Source organism: Amblyomma americanum, chromosome 3, assembly GCF_052857255.1.
Source record: "Amblyomma americanum isolate KBUSLIRL-KWMA chromosome 3, ASM5285725v1, whole genome shotgun sequence".
NCBI classification, from domain to species: Eukaryota; Metazoa; Arthropoda; class Arachnida; order Ixodida; family Ixodidae; genus Amblyomma; species Amblyomma americanum.
In genome coordinates, this window is record NC_135499.1 from 195,266,590 (window position 1) to 195,285,856 (window position 19,267).

General features: G+C 48.7%; 1 protein-coding gene across 5 annotated transcripts in view; it reads left to right on the forward strand.

Annotated features, from left to right (window-relative positions):
- Positions 1-19,267, forward strand: part of tn (tripartite motif containing protein thin) — a 119,472-nt gene that overhangs the window by 68,741 nt on the left and 31,464 nt on the right. For 4 of the 5 annotated variants that reach the window (XR_013313417.1, XM_077659490.1, XM_077659492.1 and 1 more), the window contains exon 1: positions 18,058-18,426. The exons of the other annotated variant lie outside the window; for it this stretch is intronic. The gene's annotated coding sequence lies outside the window, so the exon portion shown is untranslated. Of the gene's footprint in view, positions 1-18,057; positions 18,427-19,267 lie in introns of those variants that run through there. 5 annotated transcript variants of the gene reach the window in all.

The window sequence follows — 19,267 nt, forward strand, 5'->3', positions numbered from 1 at the left end:
TTTGTAAACAGGTGGCGCGTTAGCGGATGGCTCGGCAACGGCAGCGGTACTGTCATTACCGACAGCCTAATGACCTCGCCTTACGAAAGACAGCAGACGAAGATCCGCCTGTTCACGCCGAGGTACACGGCCACAGGGAAAGAAAAATTTCTCTAAGTGTAGCACACGGCAAACATGATTGCCAGTACTCTGTAAAAGAATCTGTGTTAACACCTCGTGCATCAATGATCGTGTGATTCAACTGCTACACAGGACGAGCAACCTGTTTGAAAATTTGGAATTTAGGGGTCTTATTGCGCCGGAGAAGAGAAGAAAAGAGACACGAAAACTTAATAGAGAGAACTCGTCGAGCTCCATTGAGCGATATAACCGGATCACTCCAATCTTGACGAGTGTTTTGTGGCGAAAGTTTCATTGGCCACGAACTCGCAGATTCGCGGTGCTCGCAGTCCCACCGTGGTCGCACCACACCACGTGACCAACCACGTGACGAGCCACGTGACCAGCCACGGCACCACCTCCTTAGCTCCTTAGCTTTCGCTACGTATACCCTGGCATAGCCGAGCTAAGTCACTGCCAATTTTTACTGTGAGTTTTTAAAGATGCGCCCTTGTCACAGGCAGTGCTTTCACAAAGAGCTCACAAAGATATTTCTTGGAGGAAGTAGTAAGATGACAGTGCAACGCATCGAAAGGAGGACACGCAAGTGAATTGGTTTATTTACCGTAGGTGCATGTTACCCGACTATTGGCGCCTCTGGCCGCCACCCGCAAGGGAAAAAAAAAGGAGGGGGGGGGGGGCAAGATGAGGGAGTGAAACACGAATCTTACGCAAGAAAGTGGGGCTGTTTGGTGCATTTTGCGAACTATAACAAAGCACAGGAAAAAGTGTGATTGCGTTAGCCATTTCTGCGAGAGTTCCCGCGATGTGAGTGTAATAAATACACGAACACTTATGCAAAGAAACAAAAGGTCTAAAGAGGATAACCCACAGCGATCATGCTTCATTGCGGCCATTTGTATATTTGTTTTATTCCATAAGATACCTCCTGTGCTTGCTTGCTTTCATGTATTGCTAACTCGCATCGCCTCATTGCCTGCAACGCACACTGCATGACAATGGCGGAGAATTCCGAATTTCGCCTGAGAATGCAAATGACCGAACACTGCGTGTAGTAAGAAACAAAATAGCATTCTGTAGTGCCGCCTATGATTTGACGTGTCTTTCAAACTTTCTTGCGGAGGCGTGTTCCTGAGAAGTAAGCTGGAAAATATTCGTTTCTTTTTATTCGTGGGCACCCCGCGCGGTTTTGGCATTCTCGGAAATGTTTGGATGTTTTCAAATTCAGCGTGCATTTTTGCCACGCGTAGCCATGCGTAGCATGTCGACGACATCACAACTTGCGGCAATAGCTGCACCCTATTTCCAAAGGAACGCTTTTACGCGAGTGCAATGTATCTTTCCGTGGCGTCTTTCCCATCAGAACTGGTCTCGGCAATCCAATATGTATAATGCGGGGGAGCCCTGCTTGGTAAGCTCCGTTACGGGCTCAGAAAATTATTACATGTAGAGAGGCGGGTACAATTTAACAGTGGCGAAGGTAAAACTTGCTCACATTTGCGTGTTTCTAAAAACGCGCGTAAACATCACCGATATGGAGAGTACGTACACATCCGCAACAGTAGACGAAAGTGAACGCGAGCATCTAATCAAATATCAAGTGCGTTGCGTTAGCGCATACCTACAGTATTTCGGCTTTAACGTGCTGCGGCCGGATTTGACAAATTACCGAAACGCGCTCGTAACAGCAACTGTGGTACAAAGCCTGTAAGCATAAGCTAGAAAATATACAATGTTTGCTACACAACATCTTACTGATTAAACGGGGGGTCTTTTATCATTTTTTTATTGCCGTTACTATCGTTGCATGCATCTTTGTGCAAGGAGTAGCGGCGCATTCTCTCGAATTGAAATCTTGCCGCGCAAGTAAGAACTCAGTGTCGGGGGCAAAAGTCGTTGCGCTGCCAGCGATTTCTTTACATGTTGCATGGTGCTTTTTCGAGAAAACGGAGGCGATTGACTGCTTCCAGCAGCCTACCAAATTCTGCGCGCTTCGTGAGGCCATGTTGGGCCCGCTGTGCTCATGGGACAAATACGTTGGCATGGCGTCACACGCATAAGACACAATATTCGCAGCATTCAGTCGTCATTTAGACGATTGCCGGGCTGTTCGCTGAAAGTAATGTGCACTATAGGGTGCGACTGATATAGTTTTACTTCGGTTGAGGTTAAAGTTGTACAATGGGACATGCACAGACGGAAATTGTAGAATGAGGCGAATAATACTGCGGCCAAAGAGATGTTTAGTGTTTCCCGTCTTACTATAATCAGCAGAATGCAGGAGGCCTCTGGGTTACACCGCTTGCGTGTTACATTTGAGAATCATGGTTTGTTCAGTCGCACGTAGTACGACATACCGCACGTGTCTCGAAAAAGATAGCCTTTTTCATAACGGTTGCTCGAAATTTAGGGAATGCGCCCACACACTGCCAACAAACTATAGCTATCGACATATATGCCTGCATGCACACACGCCATAGCCCGTGTACTCGTAAGGCAGGGCGCAAGAGTAAATACCTTCTAGGAACGGGTTTTCGACATGGCGAGGACATATTCAAACCTTTACTGTCCTTCGGTTTCGCAGTTTGCTGGCACTTAGTAAAAGTTACTGTTGACTCCGCAGTAAATTAGAGGCTTGATTCACGTAGCTTCTTGCAAGGCAGAAAATGGCGCTATGTCGGCCGACATTTTTGCTGTTGTATGTGCAAGTTACCGAAGTGACGCGCACGTGTCATTGAGGAGCCATTCTAGCCTGCGAAGGGTTTCGGTCGTTTCTTCTCTGATTTGTTGACACGAGCTGTAATTATAGAGCCCAACAAATAATGAGACGGAGTACGCGAATCCTTGAAGAGCTCGGGCATAAATTCGGCACACTCTAATTTGCTATGGAAAGCAAGAACGCTAGCAGTAAACTTGAGAGACTGTAATAGTGAGGTGTCGATTTAAGGACATCTTAAAGGAAATTAAGAGGACATGTGTACCCGGGACCGTTGGTTAATGCAGCGAACGGGAACCTAATGGTCTGTTAGAGTAATAGAGTGGATCACAGGGAGAGGGAGACTTAACCGGAATGGCTAAAAATCACGTGCAGATATGACATTAGGAAATCTGGGCCGAGACAGCTTGGCCGCGAGTAGCAGGAGACATTGGGATGATGATAATAATGTTGGCGCTAACGCTTGACATATTTCATTGGCTGCCTTTTTCTGCATCATTGCTTTTAGCTGATACGCAACGCAGACTTTAAAGGGACGTTCGCGCAATAAAGCTTGCTATTGACTAGAAGCACCGCTACATGAAAGGGCAGGCATATTTTCACCCATCGCTCCAAAAAAGGCGTTATCACTACGTGCATGACTACATGTTTATCATCATCTGATTTTTGATAATGATAATTTTGAAGACGAAAACATCACGAACGTTTGTGAAGTATTTGTTCTTCGCGTCATACGGCGCAACTTGTTTGAAGTAGAAAATCCCAGAAAAGACATCATGGAATCGCAGCGCTAGCAGACAAGGACACATGGAGGACACAAACACACACTTTGCGTCCTCCCTGTGTCCTTGTCTGCTAGCGCCACGGTTCCATGATGTTCGATCACTGCCAACTCGCCCAGCAACATACCCCCAGAAAAGACAACGCTGGAGAGTCTGCTTCGCTCCAGAGAAAGTTAAGCAGCCTTTTGACTAGCTTCGGCAGTGTGGACAGTTGTGAGCGCTTGCCAACGGTAAAAGCGGCGGCGATCTACCCTGCTGACTGCACCAACTCGAAACCTTCAGTTTCTTCAGAGATATAGAAAAATAGCTTTCCTTGCAAGACAGCGATCGTAAGACACACCGTTCTCAGCGAATACTTTCCCGCCTGGAAACTATACCGATGCAACAGTGGCACCGACAGCAAACTTAGGGAAACTCCCGGCAGTTTTTAGACGACGCCAAACCTAAAGTGGCATCATGGTGCTAGCACAACCCGTCACTTCTCGAGACAACAATGAGCTCTGGCACGATACAATGGCAGCGTTCAGGGCCTGAAGGGCAAAACTCCTCACCCGTCTTTCGGCCATTGTTGTCTGTCGCTCCCTTACCCGTGTCTTTTGTGCAGGGGCCAAAAGCACAGCACTTATCTTTTTGAAAGGAATGAGTGAAAAACAGGAATAATAGTCTTGTTTTCCTTTCAACAGACGCTGGACCTTACATATTTATATATTTGTTTTACCGAGCATATCTTGCTTAAGCGTACACAAGAAGGGAAGAAAAATGCTCAGGTGCGAAGACTTTTCTTGAGAGGCCCGACAGGGGTACGGCTGTCGTAAAGACCAAGCTATAGCCTCCACCGCATATCTCAGCTAGCGTTTTCAACGATACGACACGGGCGATTGGAGTGAAGCTTCCGTTTCAGAGGAAAGAAATGACATAAGGAGAAGAAACACGATTAATAATAACGTCTTGCAAGATTCATCAGCGGGACTACTCAAGTGAGCAAACGCAGTAAGCGTATACGAATAGCAGCACGGTTTGTTCCCTGGCGAGCGGCGTGCTAAACGTATTGATCGCGTGAAGGAACACGCGGCGGAAAGATGGAGATGGCAAACTTAGCGCACTCATCGGAGCTGAATCCAAAACTTCCTAGGCTAAACGAGCAAACTCCATCACCGCTGACGAGGTGGGTGGAACTCCGAGCGGCTTTCCGTCATCTTGAAGAATGTGCGCGCTGGCGCTCTGGCTTTTCATCCTCTCGTCTTCGAAGCTGTTGTGCACCGTCATGCTGCCTTCGCCACACCGGGACGAGCTGCTTTCCCGCTATGCGCGTTTCTCGCCGCGGCTTGTCGTGCCGCCGCATCAGCTGGCGGCACGCGAGGAGTAGTTGCGCTGCCGAGTGCTCGGCAAACGCCCGGACCGCGGTCGTCGCGCGCTTGTGTTGCTTGTGAAACGGCGCTCGAGATTCCTTCCTAGCGAGCTGCGACGTCGTCTGTCTCAGGGTCACAGCCGTTTGTTTTTACCCAGCCTTGCGCAGCCCCCCGGTTGTTGTCCTTGCGGCCGTCGGTCGCTCGAATCACGTGACGTGTGCGACTTGCGCGCGCGGGTACTTTGCGGGAATACCATCCGGCGTGTCGCCCCGCTTTGGAAAGAACAGCGCGCAGAGGCCCACATCCGCTTCTAGCGCCGGTTGTCGCTGAAAGCTTTTTTTTTTCGGTTTAACCGCTGGTTGCGTGCTTCTGCTTTGTTCGTAGAAGAAGACGGGCGGAGGGAACGGGCGGCTGGCAACAGTGGAGTGACATGCATCGCTCCGAAAAAATGCGCCCGCCTTCGTGGTACATTCACGTCCGTTGCGAGATTGACATTTGTGCATCTCGGTGACGGCGCATGTGTGTGTGTCGCGAAAAGTCATTTGCGTGTAAGAAAAACATGACAGCATGCTAACGCGCCGTCGCGTCAGGGTCCGCAAAGAACGAAAATAAGCAAAGAAAACGAGGATTCGCCTATCGCGACGCAAGGATGTCGCGCCCTCTTCTGTATGCATGCAAATAACGCTCACAAAGGCCCCCGTACGAGTCGCGTGGCAACGCGTTGTCGTGCTACATTTCTTTGGAACCACAGACGTGCCCCCGACGCCTGGGACTTCTGAATGAGGCTTGCATAGCTGCTTCGACGCCGCTTGTGTGCTGCCATTCCTTTGAAATTGTATGTGCGTCCCTTTTTAGTTTTGGTTCTTTGCCGAGACGCGGCTTTCTTTTGAATAGCGTCCTTGCGCCACTTGGCTTGCTTGTAAACAACCTATGTAACACGAAGTGGCCTACGAATTGGGGGCGCGTGTGGGTCCAATGTGGGCAGCCTTTGTGGGGCTGATGTGGGTCCTGGAACTTGGGCCCACACTGGCCCTACGGGGATCAAGCCCCCCAACGCCCTTGCATATGCGCAGTCCATGAGAATGAACTTCGGTCTTGCATGTCGATAAGCCCTATAGGAATGGCTAAATGTCACCGATGCGTCTTCTACAGAGGAAACCCCAATATGGGCTGCTTGCTGAGTTCCCCACAGAGGGGCGATGTAGATAATTTGCGGACTGCCCAGCCGCAACTGCCCATTTGCGGACCACAGGGGTTCAGCATCGTGTCTGCCTCGAATGTGGAAAAAAGTATGCAGCCCAAGAACTCCATCGGGGCTCACTTAGGACGAGTATGGGCAACCCGTACCTGATACTCTAATCGTTCCCATGTCGGGTTGCCGCACTAAGTAATTGTGATTTGCTTACTGTTACCCGAACTGACGAAGTTGGGGTAGGTTAAATGTTGTCCAGAGCATCTTAGTCAGGTTGGATAGTTAGTTATTCCTGCGTGTGCTGTGGTCATTTGTCGTACTACGTGACTGCTAGATGCATGAGAGTTTCTGTAATAGAGGGAAGGAGCTTAACATTCTTATAATATTAGGGGTATGAAAATGGTCCTTTATCGAAACTGAATCGCATACGAATAGTGTAGATTATCTACTGAAGCGGATACAAATACCGCAGCCCCGAACCTAATCGAATGCAAATCGAATATTGATAGAACTGAATCCAATACCAATCAAATAGTCATGAACCAAATCTAACAGGAATAGAACGTTTTACGAATATTGAACATTTGTGTGAATAATTACACAAAGCGAATAGTCGCCCGAAAGAACTAGGCGCTGCCGGGCTACGGTTACGGTGATATAAATTACTGAGGTATAGCTATAGCTGTCACTAGATGCAACGCGAAGTCAGGATATTAACTCTCGTTTTTATTGGAAAATCAATAATTGGCAAGGAGACAGCAGATAAACTAGCGCCACATGTCAGTTATCTTGAAGTATGAGCGCGGCCACACAAGTGGACTGCATAGGGGTTTTGAACCCTCCATTTCTTGCAGTCCGATCAAGGCAGAATGCTGCGTGGATTCGGCGTGGGCCCTATTTTTTATATAGACGCCGAAGGAAACTGCGGCGGGCTCTACTGGAGGTTTGTTCGTGCGTGTCAATTATTCGATAGCTGTTCGAAAACTTGACTGTAAATTAGATTCGTTCCAGATAATTTTGGACATGAAATATTTGATTCGTTCAGAGACTCGAATACGGGGATTTTCGATTCGCAATTCAAAAATTTTTAATATTCGCACGCCCTTGTAATATTATCCATGATGTCATTAAGTCAAGAACACGCATAATGCAGGCTAGCCAAAAGAAAAATGCATAGAGAGTAGCATATTGAGCCATGCCGGCTAGTTAAGCCCTGTTGCGTCGGTGTAGAACCAGCTGCGGCACTGCATCGGCAAATCTATTTTGGGGTTCCCTAGTTTCTTTTTCCGTGGGCTCAGACAGTCACGTTCCATCTTCCCTCTCAAAGTCGACAAGGAACTGATGTGGGCAGCATAAGGGCATGTTAGCTTTCAAACCCCGCCGTACCCCATATATGAGCAACAGCAGTTTTGTGCGGGCAGCCCTATTCGGGCTTGCCGATGTTTTCCCACCATGGGGCCCCCATCTCCATTTATTCGGCCCTCACGAAGCCGATGGGAGAGTACAGGTTGGACATGGGAAAGTGCATTCGCTAAGCTCTTCCAATACCGACATGGGGCCCATTCAGTATGAGCAAGTCTTGCCAGCAGATTCTTTATGGGTCCGATTTGGTATTCGAGGGGCTGCCCCACCCAGCCCCTGTTGCCCACATGTGACCGACCCTCTGGGGCTCACCATCATGAGAATGAAAGTTCGAAATGTGTATAGATATACACGTTACTACTATAACAATGTAAAAGGCTAATCAAAGCCACGCCTGCTGTTCCTGTTGCCTTTAGTCTGCCTGGAGTACCTTGCGCTTTCATCGTTCCGTGGGCACAGCTACCATGTGGTCCTCTTCTAAAGGTATGTCGTACGCAGCAGAAGGCGTAATGCAAAACGGCACAAGACTAGAGTCGAACACAAAATTCAGAATTCACGGACACAATTTGTGTGCGCTCTGCCCAGCACTGTGTGTTGCATTTAGATATTCTGTACGCGTAAAATAGCGTAAAAAGTGTGCCCGCCCTGCAATGAAAACAAAATATGCCGTAGGTCTCCTCAGACGTTCTCTGCGCCAAAGAAACAGCAGCCATCGTTTATAGTCTGCAAATACCAATCGGACCCTGCGTATTCCACGCTCTTCTTTCATAAGTCGCCAGTAATGGTCATATTTCTTTCGAATCAGTCATCTTACAGTGAGTAATGTTAGTTCAGTCGCAGCAGCTTCAATAGCTGTTTCAAGAGCTTCCGCAAAGAAGTTGCACAGTGTTCACTGCAGGAAAGTGCCAGGTGCAGTTTTATTTCTAATATTTTACTTGCGAACAAATATAAAACGTTTCAGCGTCTTTCATTCAGATATACTCAGGTGCAAAAGGTGCATGTTTTTTTCTTATGTAACCTTTATGCGCATGCACATCTATTAGGGTAACTCAAGACTACGTGAAGCAGGCGCTGATTGTGCGTTTTGGACAGGTACTCCGAGAAAAAAGTATCTGTGTACCCTCTCAAGCAGGCGCTAATCACGTTCACGATGTCTACGGGGCAGGAGCGCGTCCACGCCATCAGCACTCTTCTAACGCCGTCCATAGCGCCGTCTTCAACGCATTCGAGGGCACCGCTATCACAGTTGGAAAACAGAAGCGGCACATTTTACGGCAGCTTTTGTTGACGTCAGGAGGCTCGAAGGGCGACACTCGAAGAGCAGGTGGAGAAGAAAACAAACACAAACAAAACGAGAGAAAAACTAAACCGCGCAAATTGGCTGGTGGCGTCAAAAATGTCAAGGAGAGACCGCCTCGTGTCCTTGGCACTCTGCTCCGCTTGATGCTCTCGAAACGCCAGAAGGCATTCGCCTACCTTCGGTGGTCAGCTGCCGCCCCTTTTCAGCGAGGGCCGCTTATATGCGTTGCAAAATAGGAGTCTTCACAGTACGCAGCTGAGTTTTCGAGGCGCCTGTTTTATTGACGGCGCCTTTCTTCATTTTCGGAGGTGCGAAGGGAGCTGGGTCGGGGGCGGCCACGTCCCACGCTGCTGCCAGGTGGCGAAACGGCACCAAACAAACCTCCGAAGCAAAAAGAAACGCGCGACCTTCCGATTGTAGCGGCCGGCACCCCCAAAGGGGTGCTTTTTTAAGCTTCTGACGTCACGCAAGAACCACCATGTGACTCGTGACGTCGCACGCAACCCAGGGAGTGTTCCATACTCTATGGCTGCCCCCACCCCTTCTTCGCTTCCTTCCTTCTCCCCCTTTCCTTTCTTTTTCTGACGAAAGGGTCCTTCCCCGTGCGACTCCCCCGCCCCCTCTCTCTCATCCACCGCCGAAGTTTGTTTGTCAAACTGAGAGCTTCGGCGGAACGGATCTCTCAGGCCCGCACAGGCGGGCGGATGCGTCTGCTGTGAGGTACGGTTTCGCCACGCACGAAAAAGCCTTTGCCTGCCAAGCGACTCAAACGCTTTCTACTCTACTCCCATCCTGCCGATCAGGGCTCGACAGACGTGTGCGACGCGATGTGCGTAATACTTTTCAGGGTCATTTTTGTCGAACGCCTTATTCATTTTTGTGCGCGCGTTCTTCAGCGCAGCACTTTCCATACTGTTTTCCATTTCCCTGGGGCTCGTCTCGCCTGCGGCGGATTGGCTTACGTGAAAGAAGCAAGAAAGGGGAGCAAGGAAGAGACAAAAAGGAGGACACACGTTTCGGGCAGTTCCTTCGTTTCACTGAACTCCTCCCCCAGAGAGATGGCGTTACGCGCGGAGATAAACGGTGAGACCGAATCCGGACGTCGGTGACAACGCCGGGGAAGTTCAAGCATGGCGCATGCTAGACGGGGGCCGCCCGATCAGATCGGCTGTCTGGCGTGTCAACGCGTATTCTTAGAAATGGCACCGTCATTGTACCCCGCAAGGAAAGGATACTGCGGAGCATGCGTGGAGATGCGCCAATTTCGACGGATTCGATTTAGAAATCGCTTCGGGGAAGGAAACTGCAGCCATCGGCAGACGGTGCTGTTTGCGAAACGTCGCTGCTGCGGAAGAGCGGCGCTGTCGATCTTGTCGAGCTCCGTGCACAGTATACCGCTGCGGAAAGTAACTCCCCCCCCCCTCAGGCAACACAGCCTCGGGCTGCGTGAACCGGAGATGCGAGAAATTTGTCTTCACTCATCTACGCTCGGGCAGAAGAGCGAAACCCGCGCGGCGTTCAGCAAACAGCAGCCATCAAAAGCGACGCTCGGTATACCGTCGGTAAATTTTCGAGGCTATAATGATCATGTCTGTGACCGTATTGGATGCGCAGTAGCTGCGTCACGGGGCACACCCGTGGTCAAATGAAATTCCGTCGCCCGTCTAGAACAGAACTCTCTCTCTCGGGTCGAAGCGCTGTAATTTATTCATGTTACTTTCCCTGTCCTGAGGAAGAAATCAAGCGCTATGCTACGAGGAACGACACTATAGCCTCTTCATCTTCGCTGCTATCGAAGTTTAAAGCGGAAAGGCGTTTTTTGTTCTTACTTACGGGTGTACGTATAACGCTGTCAAGCTTTGTGACAACTGTGAAGCTTTGTAGGGGGCTAGTTGGTCGTGCATACTGGAACTGGGGAGCGCTAGATTCTAGACAAGGGAAGGGCACCACATAGGAACACCACGAGACACGAGCGCTCGTGCCTCGTGGTGTTCCTATGTTGTGCTGTTCCCTTGTCTAGAATCTAGCTCTCCCCATTCTCAATTGTGACAACACTTGATCTAAATTTAAACAAATAAATTAATTAAACAATATACAGAGAAACTTTCGTGGCGTCGGTGGCACCAGCGCGGCAATAATTCCTGGTTCCTCCCGGGTAAGCTAACACGATTTAGTTGTGATTGTGATGTTTTATGGCGTGAGGGCATCTGGGGCCAAAGAGTGCCATGGCACAAGGAATATTCTTCTTCTCAAGATGGGGTCAAATAACTTTTTTCAATCATTTCACCCTGAATAAGCCGAGCACCAGACCAGGGCAAAGCTTGTACCCATTGTGTCACCGGTGGGTACCCGGCGGCACTGGGGATCGAACGCCGCATGCGAGGCGGATGCTCAACCACTTGTCCGCCGCTGCGGTTACACGATTTAGTTACGGCTGGAAAGGGCGTTAAACGTTTGCTTTCTCGTTCTGGCAGCACTACTAGTCTAGGCGAAGCTTCCATCACGAACGTTATGCGACTGCTGAAGCGGTAGCTTGTCCGGTGGCCTGCATGCTTTTTGGTCGAGGCAGCCGAGGGCGTCGCGAGGAAATAAAGTCACGAGATGCACGCGTGCAATTTGAGGGCAGTACGAGAGACACTGCAACTTGACAGCGAAAGTTGAGCCTACTCGTCATAAGGGCAGCTCTCAAAGTCAAATTTTCCGGTTCCGTTCTCTGCGCTCACCTGTCAGCTCTAACCGTGAAAGCGCGCTGGCGATTCCGAATGTTGGCTGATACGCGATTATTTGCGCACTGAATTTCCGAATTAAAAGGGACACTGAGAGCGTTTTAAAGTTGTTCTATGTCGTTTCTTTACCACTTTCTAATGACGAAGATGCTGCTTCAACTACAAATAGAGCTGCTGTGATATAGAAATACACACGATGTTCGTGTACCCTTAAGACGCAACACAAGCGATATCGCTAGCAGCCGCCAAAACGGCATGACATGCAACCGCCCGTGGGTGTATGGAGAACATGACAACGAATTGAATTCTCCCGCTTTAATAAATTTATTTCTCTCTCTCCATCTCTTTCTGAAAAGTTACGAGGCCTGGTCAGTCACCAGTGCATGTTGTTTTGCTGCCACGACTGTTTTATGTGGATGTGGGAGCACTTAAAATAAAAATAAATATTCAGTGAAGCGGTGCACTGCGGCGCGGCGTTTGGCGCTTTAGAGCACCTGGCGCATGGACAGGCGACGGTTTTACCATCACATGTGCGCTGTTCTTCTGGATATTTTCGACGGAGACTGCCCTGTAGGAAAGAATGAGGCAAAAGTCAAAATTTTGGTGTCTGGCGCTCTCTAGATTTCAAACATGCACTGAAATTGACACGATATTTTTCTGACAAGGGCGACCACGTGTCAGCTACAACTCAGACAAAAACTGACGGGAATAGTTTTTCCCAAGCCGAGGACAAAAATGCGAAGTAAGCCATTATGGAAGCGAGACTGGTCAAAAAGGCGTCCTTTTCCGCAGGCCGCATTTTTCGCTACTGCGAAGTTTAAACGAGCGAAGCGTCCTGGACAAACGTAAGCGTTTATTTATAACGACTGGTTATTCGTCCTATGTTATGCAAAGTTTATGGATGTTTGCGCATCGCGTTTTCAAGAAAGGATTGTTTTACTAGCAGGCTACACGTAAGGCAGAACGGAACATCGTGGCGTTCTCCAAGGCGTAAAGATAATGGCTTTACGGCTTCCTCAATGCTCTACTATTGTATTGTCGCTATCTATGGTAGTCGGAGCATGAAAAACAAAACGCTGATGGCCGACTAGCAGGCAGAAGAAGCGGCGAAAGCTCTGGAGAGCCCTAAGCAGCACTAGTGCCCTCAAGCGTTTGGTGTTTTCAAAGACGCTCATCACAGAACAGCAAACAAAATGGGACGATATGGGAGGCAGGAACTGCATAGAATTTCCTTGAAACCTGGGTGGTGCACTCTTTCTGGGGGCCGCGAGCAGACAAAGCACTCTGAATTAAAACATATATATAGCTAGTGCAATCAATTCAAAATAGGGCTGAACGAGAATGCAACAGCAACGGCACTGAAAAAAAAAAAATTGCGAGGACAGGAGACTAAATACTATTGTGTAAAAAGGCCACAACCGATAATTGGCTGTAGGACTGCCTGGCCTGCGGTGGGTGTTAAGACAAAACAGAGCCGGGTTCTGCGTGGATACAGCGTTTTTCATTCGAATGGGCTCACCAGTATCGTGCTCGTGCACTTAGAGCCAGCTCCGCGTTAATTCATTTCAAGGATGAGTAATTTCTTAGTCTTGGAAAGGCATCTCACTTTGCCCCACCATTGGGCAGAATGAAAAAAATCAAAATTTCTCTCAAAATTCTTTCAAAATTACTCATCTCAAAATTATTAATTTCATACATTTTTTTTTCGGCTTCAGCCAGTCTGTTCATAATTAATGAGCTTGCTGCGTGGCGGTAGTAATTCGGCTGTGTTAGTATTAAAAATAAAATTATAATTTCCAGATTTGTTTCGCATTTGTCCAGCTCTCCCTTATTTCTTTGTGTAAAGTTTTCACAAAGAAAAAAGGAAAAAAAACTGTGAGCGCGAACTCAGTACCCACGCCTGTTTCGACGAGACCACTACAGGCCGCGCGCCCCCATCTGTGCGTGCGACAGCGCCTCAGGCTGCGGCTCTTGCGTCATCCCGTTGTTTTTCATGAGTTTGAGGTTGAAGCGTTTTGCTTTGATTGCAGTCTTCGAGATGCGCAGTGCACAGATGTTGCTAAATGTCAGATTTTTTGGCGAGCGTCTTGCTTACGCACGAGTCACGTAGGTTTCCTGGATCGAGTCCCAGTTTCGGCACGCGGCGCACACACACATGCAGCCGCTGCCTGCACTCGGCACCAGCCTTGCACAATTGCCACTCGGATCGGAAATGAAAGGAAGCTTCTAACCACTTCGAGAAGGAAAAAAAAGACGAAGTTTGTAATTTGTAAGCCATAGGCTTCATTGCATTCATTGGCATTCTACTCTATACCTTGGCCAATCCCCCCCACGTGGGTATGTGCCATATTACTTGAGGAGAAGAAGAAGAAGAATAATAGGGCGGTCAGTAATACGAAGATGTAAAAAAAGCACGAAAAGGTGTTTACCACATGAAGCGTGTTACGTAAACAGCACACGAAGTTGCTGGTGTGAGAGAAAGGCAAGTTAAGTACACTTCATTGATTACGGGAGAAAATTAGCTTAAACATACTCCTTACTTGCTGCGATGTATACGTGGGTGAAGTTTTGGTGACAGCGCAGCGTGATAAGGAAAAGAGAACAGCGTACATTTGAAAACAAACGAGCTGATATCGTCGGCGACGCCATTGCCGATAGCAGCTCCTGTACAAATACATAGCCGCTATTAGGCTATAAGGATTTACTCTAACGTTTGGGATTGATGAGAAAAGTATACTCCGAACCGCACAAAAATCTTAACCAGGAGCAAGGGGTCATTCTAAAAAAATTGAAACCAAATACTTATATAAACCCCGCCAAATTCAGCAACATGTTTCCCACTTCGCATGATCCGCACTGCGCCTTCTGCGGTGAAGTGGCTGACTTGTATGGTATAGGCATGCTTGAAAAACCCAGGTGTACCAAGAATCAATAACCCAACAACTGAGGACTGGGAGGCGGCGCTGTCCAACTCACATTCGGACGAAGCTTTCGCTGGTGAACCGGGCAAAAGCAGCGGCAAAGGCCAATGGGCTCCTGGAATTAGGGTCCACCCAACAATTCTATGCATTAAACGTTTTTTCTCTTTCTTCCCAGCTGTGGCAGAGGGTCAGGTGGTGAAGATATGAGGTAAGGAAATATGCGTGGATTGGGTGGGCGCGGCTGCCGCTGAGTAGAGCAGATTTTTAGATGCAAGGGACATGGCTTAAGCCTGCAGTAAACGTCACGTGGTTGAAAAATGATGACGAAGACAATGACGATGAGAAACGGGTGAGGGGGCGCTCACTGTAAAGAAGAAAATACTTTAGCCACGTCGTATCGAATGTTGCGACTCGAAGGGATGACGAAAGAGCCTTCGTAGCGAGCAGCTCGCAGGAATCGCCTCAAGGGCCAAGACAAATATACATTATTACAACATTATGTGACGCTCCTAAACATATTGCGCCCCATTTTGTTGGTCGTTTGTCAACCCAAGAGCAAGCGGTGGGAAATAGCGAACAACATCCAGGGTCCATGCTCATATTGTTACGTGACGGCCAGCCGAAGAATGAGACGAGATGACTGATGGCAATGAGATGATTTGTTGTTGTTGTTGCCTGAAAAGATGATGGCACATACCCACGGTGGGGGATTGGCCAGGGTTTGGTGCAGGTCCAAACAGGGAGTGTCTAATCCAAGTGAATCTCAACCGATTTATCAATTAAGATTGGGAGTGAAAAGGAAATCCTTAATTTGATTGAGCATGAGTTAATTGAGTTGTAAATCAAGGAAACAAAGCTGTGCGAGTAGAATTACTAATGCGAGGATTGATAAGAAAGGAAATAATTTTGAGAGAATGAAAGTTTAAAAAAATAAAGAAAGAAAGAAATCTAGAAATTAACGCAAAAATCTCCCAGTTGCACTGATATACTTGTGATATACTTGTGGGCACACTTGCCAAATGGCATGCCCTTTGACGGTTGCACCGAATGAGAGGAGGACGGGAAGAGTAAACGGCAGTCCTAATTGAGCGAGCGGATTTACCAAAAACTGAATTCTCTGCCGGGCAAACCGCCGGCAGCAGAGGACGAAATGATCTATGGATTCAACGTCCCCGCATGACGCACATAGATTCGACGGCGTGAACACCGAACGGCATAAGTATAGATTAAGGCGAGGTGTCCTACAACGCAGCAGTGTCATAGAAACCTCACATTGTCTTAATGTCCGCTGGCCTAGCGCGAGCGCGCCGTCTCGGGTCACTGCCAACTTCGTCGTCTTCGTCACAATATACTGCTAGTTCTGTCGTCAGGATTCGACTGTGGTTGATGTGCATACTGTAAGCATCCTCAAGTCTCTCATTTCTTCACTTCATTTTTTTATTCTCTTCATTGTAGTATGTCTGGTTTGGTGACAAGACAGGCCAGTGGGCTGATTGCGCATATAAACTTAAAAAGCATTGCGCATTCTCAAAGCTCGCAGGAGGCATATCTAGGCTGTAAGAATAAAGAATGAGAAGTTTCGTGACAGTGTTTAAAGTTGTTTTAAACTTAAACGTGGAAACGCTAAAGGGAAGGAACGACATTGCAAACTACGAAACCCGGTGCAGCACGCGTGAATTCCTGCACCAGTGTAGTCCAGGCATAGTACGGCTTAACCTGCAAGCTTTCATACTTCGGGGCACGATGCGTCGCATGTGATTATTCTGAAACATAGAGAAGGGTATTCATATCAAACGAACCTTTTCTCCAGGAAATCACAAATCGAATCCAGATGTATTTTGCTGCTTGAACTACTCTTTGCACTGAGTGTTTTTTTTTTTTTTGTGGTCATAGGCACTCTCAGGTGACGTGATTATAAAATATTAAAAGGGACGGTGTGGCTAGGTGCGTCAAGATGGTTTTTCAACTATTAGTTTGTATTTTTACATATGAACGTAAGACCGCTTCGTATATGTGCATTTCCCGTACCAGGTGATTTCGGGGAGGTTTAGAAGAGAAGCGCGGAACGAATTTTTCTTCCTTTTTTCTTCACTTAAATAATAACATGGGTACAGGCATGCTGTGGTCGCCGTCCTTTGGACAGAGCTTCGGGATGGACGGCAGCAGTGGCCTAGTCGTTTGAGCATCGGCCTCGCATGCAGGGTTCGATCCCCAGTGCCGCCGGCGGGTACCCACCGGTGATACAACGGGCACAAGCTTTCACCTGGTCTGGTGCTCGGCTTCTTTAGGGTGAAATGCTTGCGAAATGGGTCTCTGACCCCACTTTGAGAAGTGGAAAATACCCCGTGCCGTGGCGCTCTTTGGCCACACATGCTCTTGCGCCATAAAAATTCCTCATCCTCATCATCATCATATTTGCAAACAGCGAGACAGCATTATGTGACGCCAAATCAAAAATATTTACTGATTTGAGAATGCATTCAAAGCAGGACTTCAATATTTTTTTTTTAAGCTGGAGCTTATGTTCACCAAATACGCACGCGAAGTACCCTTGAGCAAGTCCGCCAGTCGCCTTTAACAGCATCCTTGTTACCGTCTCGGGATTATCTCAGTGACGAGAAGAATGAAGCAGGGGACCATCGTGGTTACTATTTGCCCAACTCTAGACGCTTATAAAAGATGAAGCCTTTGCCTCGTGAGTAACTGTCCAGCTAAACCAGTTCCACCTACAGACATCTCTGCACCTTGAATACCTTCTTCGATATAGCTTGCCCTATGCTCTGTACCTTTGGTAGTGCAACTACGCATTTAATGGTACGCTTATTTCATAAGAGCTCGTGGCTGCATACTATATCGAACACCACGAGCTTATGCGCCCTACTACGGTAGCATTGTTCTTCTGTCGGCTTATTTGTGAAAACTGACAGCGCTAGTGTGACCATGTCGCGCCTTGTATTATGTGTGTAGACGTAGTAAGGCAGCGATGAGGCAGGGTAGCGTAAACGTTTCGTTGATGGTTGACGGCTCGTTTATCGGCGAAGATAGTATCACTTCATGTTGAGGGTGCGTGCGCGTGCCTGTGCTCCTTTTTGGGAAATGCGTTTCGGCGTCGCAACTGTGAATGCTCAAGCGCATCATCAATATCCACAGATTGCACTGCCATGATCCACTGGATCGGTCACCACGGGATCATTCTCGTAAATATGGGGAATGGCTAATCGTGTGTCCTTGACTCCCGCTGTGAACCCGAGGCCTGTGACCGCGCTGTGCGTGAAGCGGATGCGCTCGTGGAACCCGTGGCGAAAGGGACACCGGGACGGTTGGCATCCCACTCCGTGGCGGGTCACATTGGCGACGACTCCGGTGGTAGCGGCGCCGTTCGCAGAGTCTGTGAGAGAGAGAGGGAGGGAGGTCTGAGCCCGAGGCCGCGATTCGGGACTTGACCCGCATGGGCCGCTATTTTGAGCCCTTCCTGGCGAGAGACCTGCGCAGCCTCGTGACGTCACGGCTGCAAGGAATGAGCGCGAAGGCTCGCTCTCGCCCGCTCCATCCTCGAAACCAGACACCCGAGTCGCACCCGCCGCCCGGTAGACTCCTTGTCGGCCCGTCGGGCCGCTTAGTAGACGACAGTCGCGAGCCCTGGGTTGTCGCGTGTGTGGAATAAGTGCACCATCGCTTGGTTTATATATTGTAGATAGTAGTTTGTAAAGGAGACCCGTTTCGTACCTGTGATCTTGTGATCGGCACTCTGTGATAGGCAGCTCCTGGCAGCTCTGTGCAAAGGCGAGCTGTGACCTCCTGGAGAGGCTGTGACCGGATTCGCATCCCCGCTTCGCTTCTTTGCTCCGCGACAACGAACTTCGCTCTGCACGGGAATAATACGCCACGTGGACATCCTTTAGTGCGTGCCTTGGCGATGGGTGCATCGCGCGAGGGTTCGTCAGCAGTGTGACCATTGGTAAGCATGGGGCTCTGCGAGGGTGGCCTTGTTACTTCGCGGCAGGAAACTTTCTGGCTTACGGCATCAAGCTATGGCTGGAAAGGATGGCTGTTAACACGAATCGAAACCACGCATGGTAGGGTTAGCGCAGAAACCCTCTGTTCCTCTGTTACTGCTTCTGCTGGGAGAAAGTGTGAGTTTCCATACAGTCGCGCGCTTTCGTTCGGGGTCAAAGGAAAGCGTTTACAGATGACCTGTCATGACATTGTGTTGCAGTTCAGAGTTAGTTCACATTGTTGTTTAGCCGCTGCGGTGCCTCAGTGGTTATGGTACTCGACTGCTGGCGCGAAAGACGCGGGTTCGATCCTGGCTGCGGCGGTCGCATTTTGATGGAGGCGAAATGCCAGAGGCCCGTACACCGTGCGGTGTCAGTGAACATTAGAGAACCTCAGGTGGTCGAATTTATCCGGTGCCCTCCACTACAGCGTCCTACATAACCTGAGTCACTCTGGGATGTTAAGCCTCATAAACCAAACCAAACCCATTGTTGTTTCGAGGCTATAGAGACCAGTGTCAGGAGTATAATGCTTGGCGTCAAACTTTTCGAGAGATAAATGATAGCTGCAAAAGGCCTCACCTAAATTAGATCAAAAAAAGCAAGGCAAAATCATAGTTTTGTAGAAAGCGCTCTTAACTGTGCGATGTCAACAGTGTACAGGTAAACGGCATAAACTATCGCAGAATGTGGTGCTCGTATAGTTCTACAAGAACGCCATAGTACGATATATATCTATTTGCCTAGGTTGAGTCAGAAGGACTAGGCGTGTCAGCTCACGATTGCATCGACATGGTTATGACG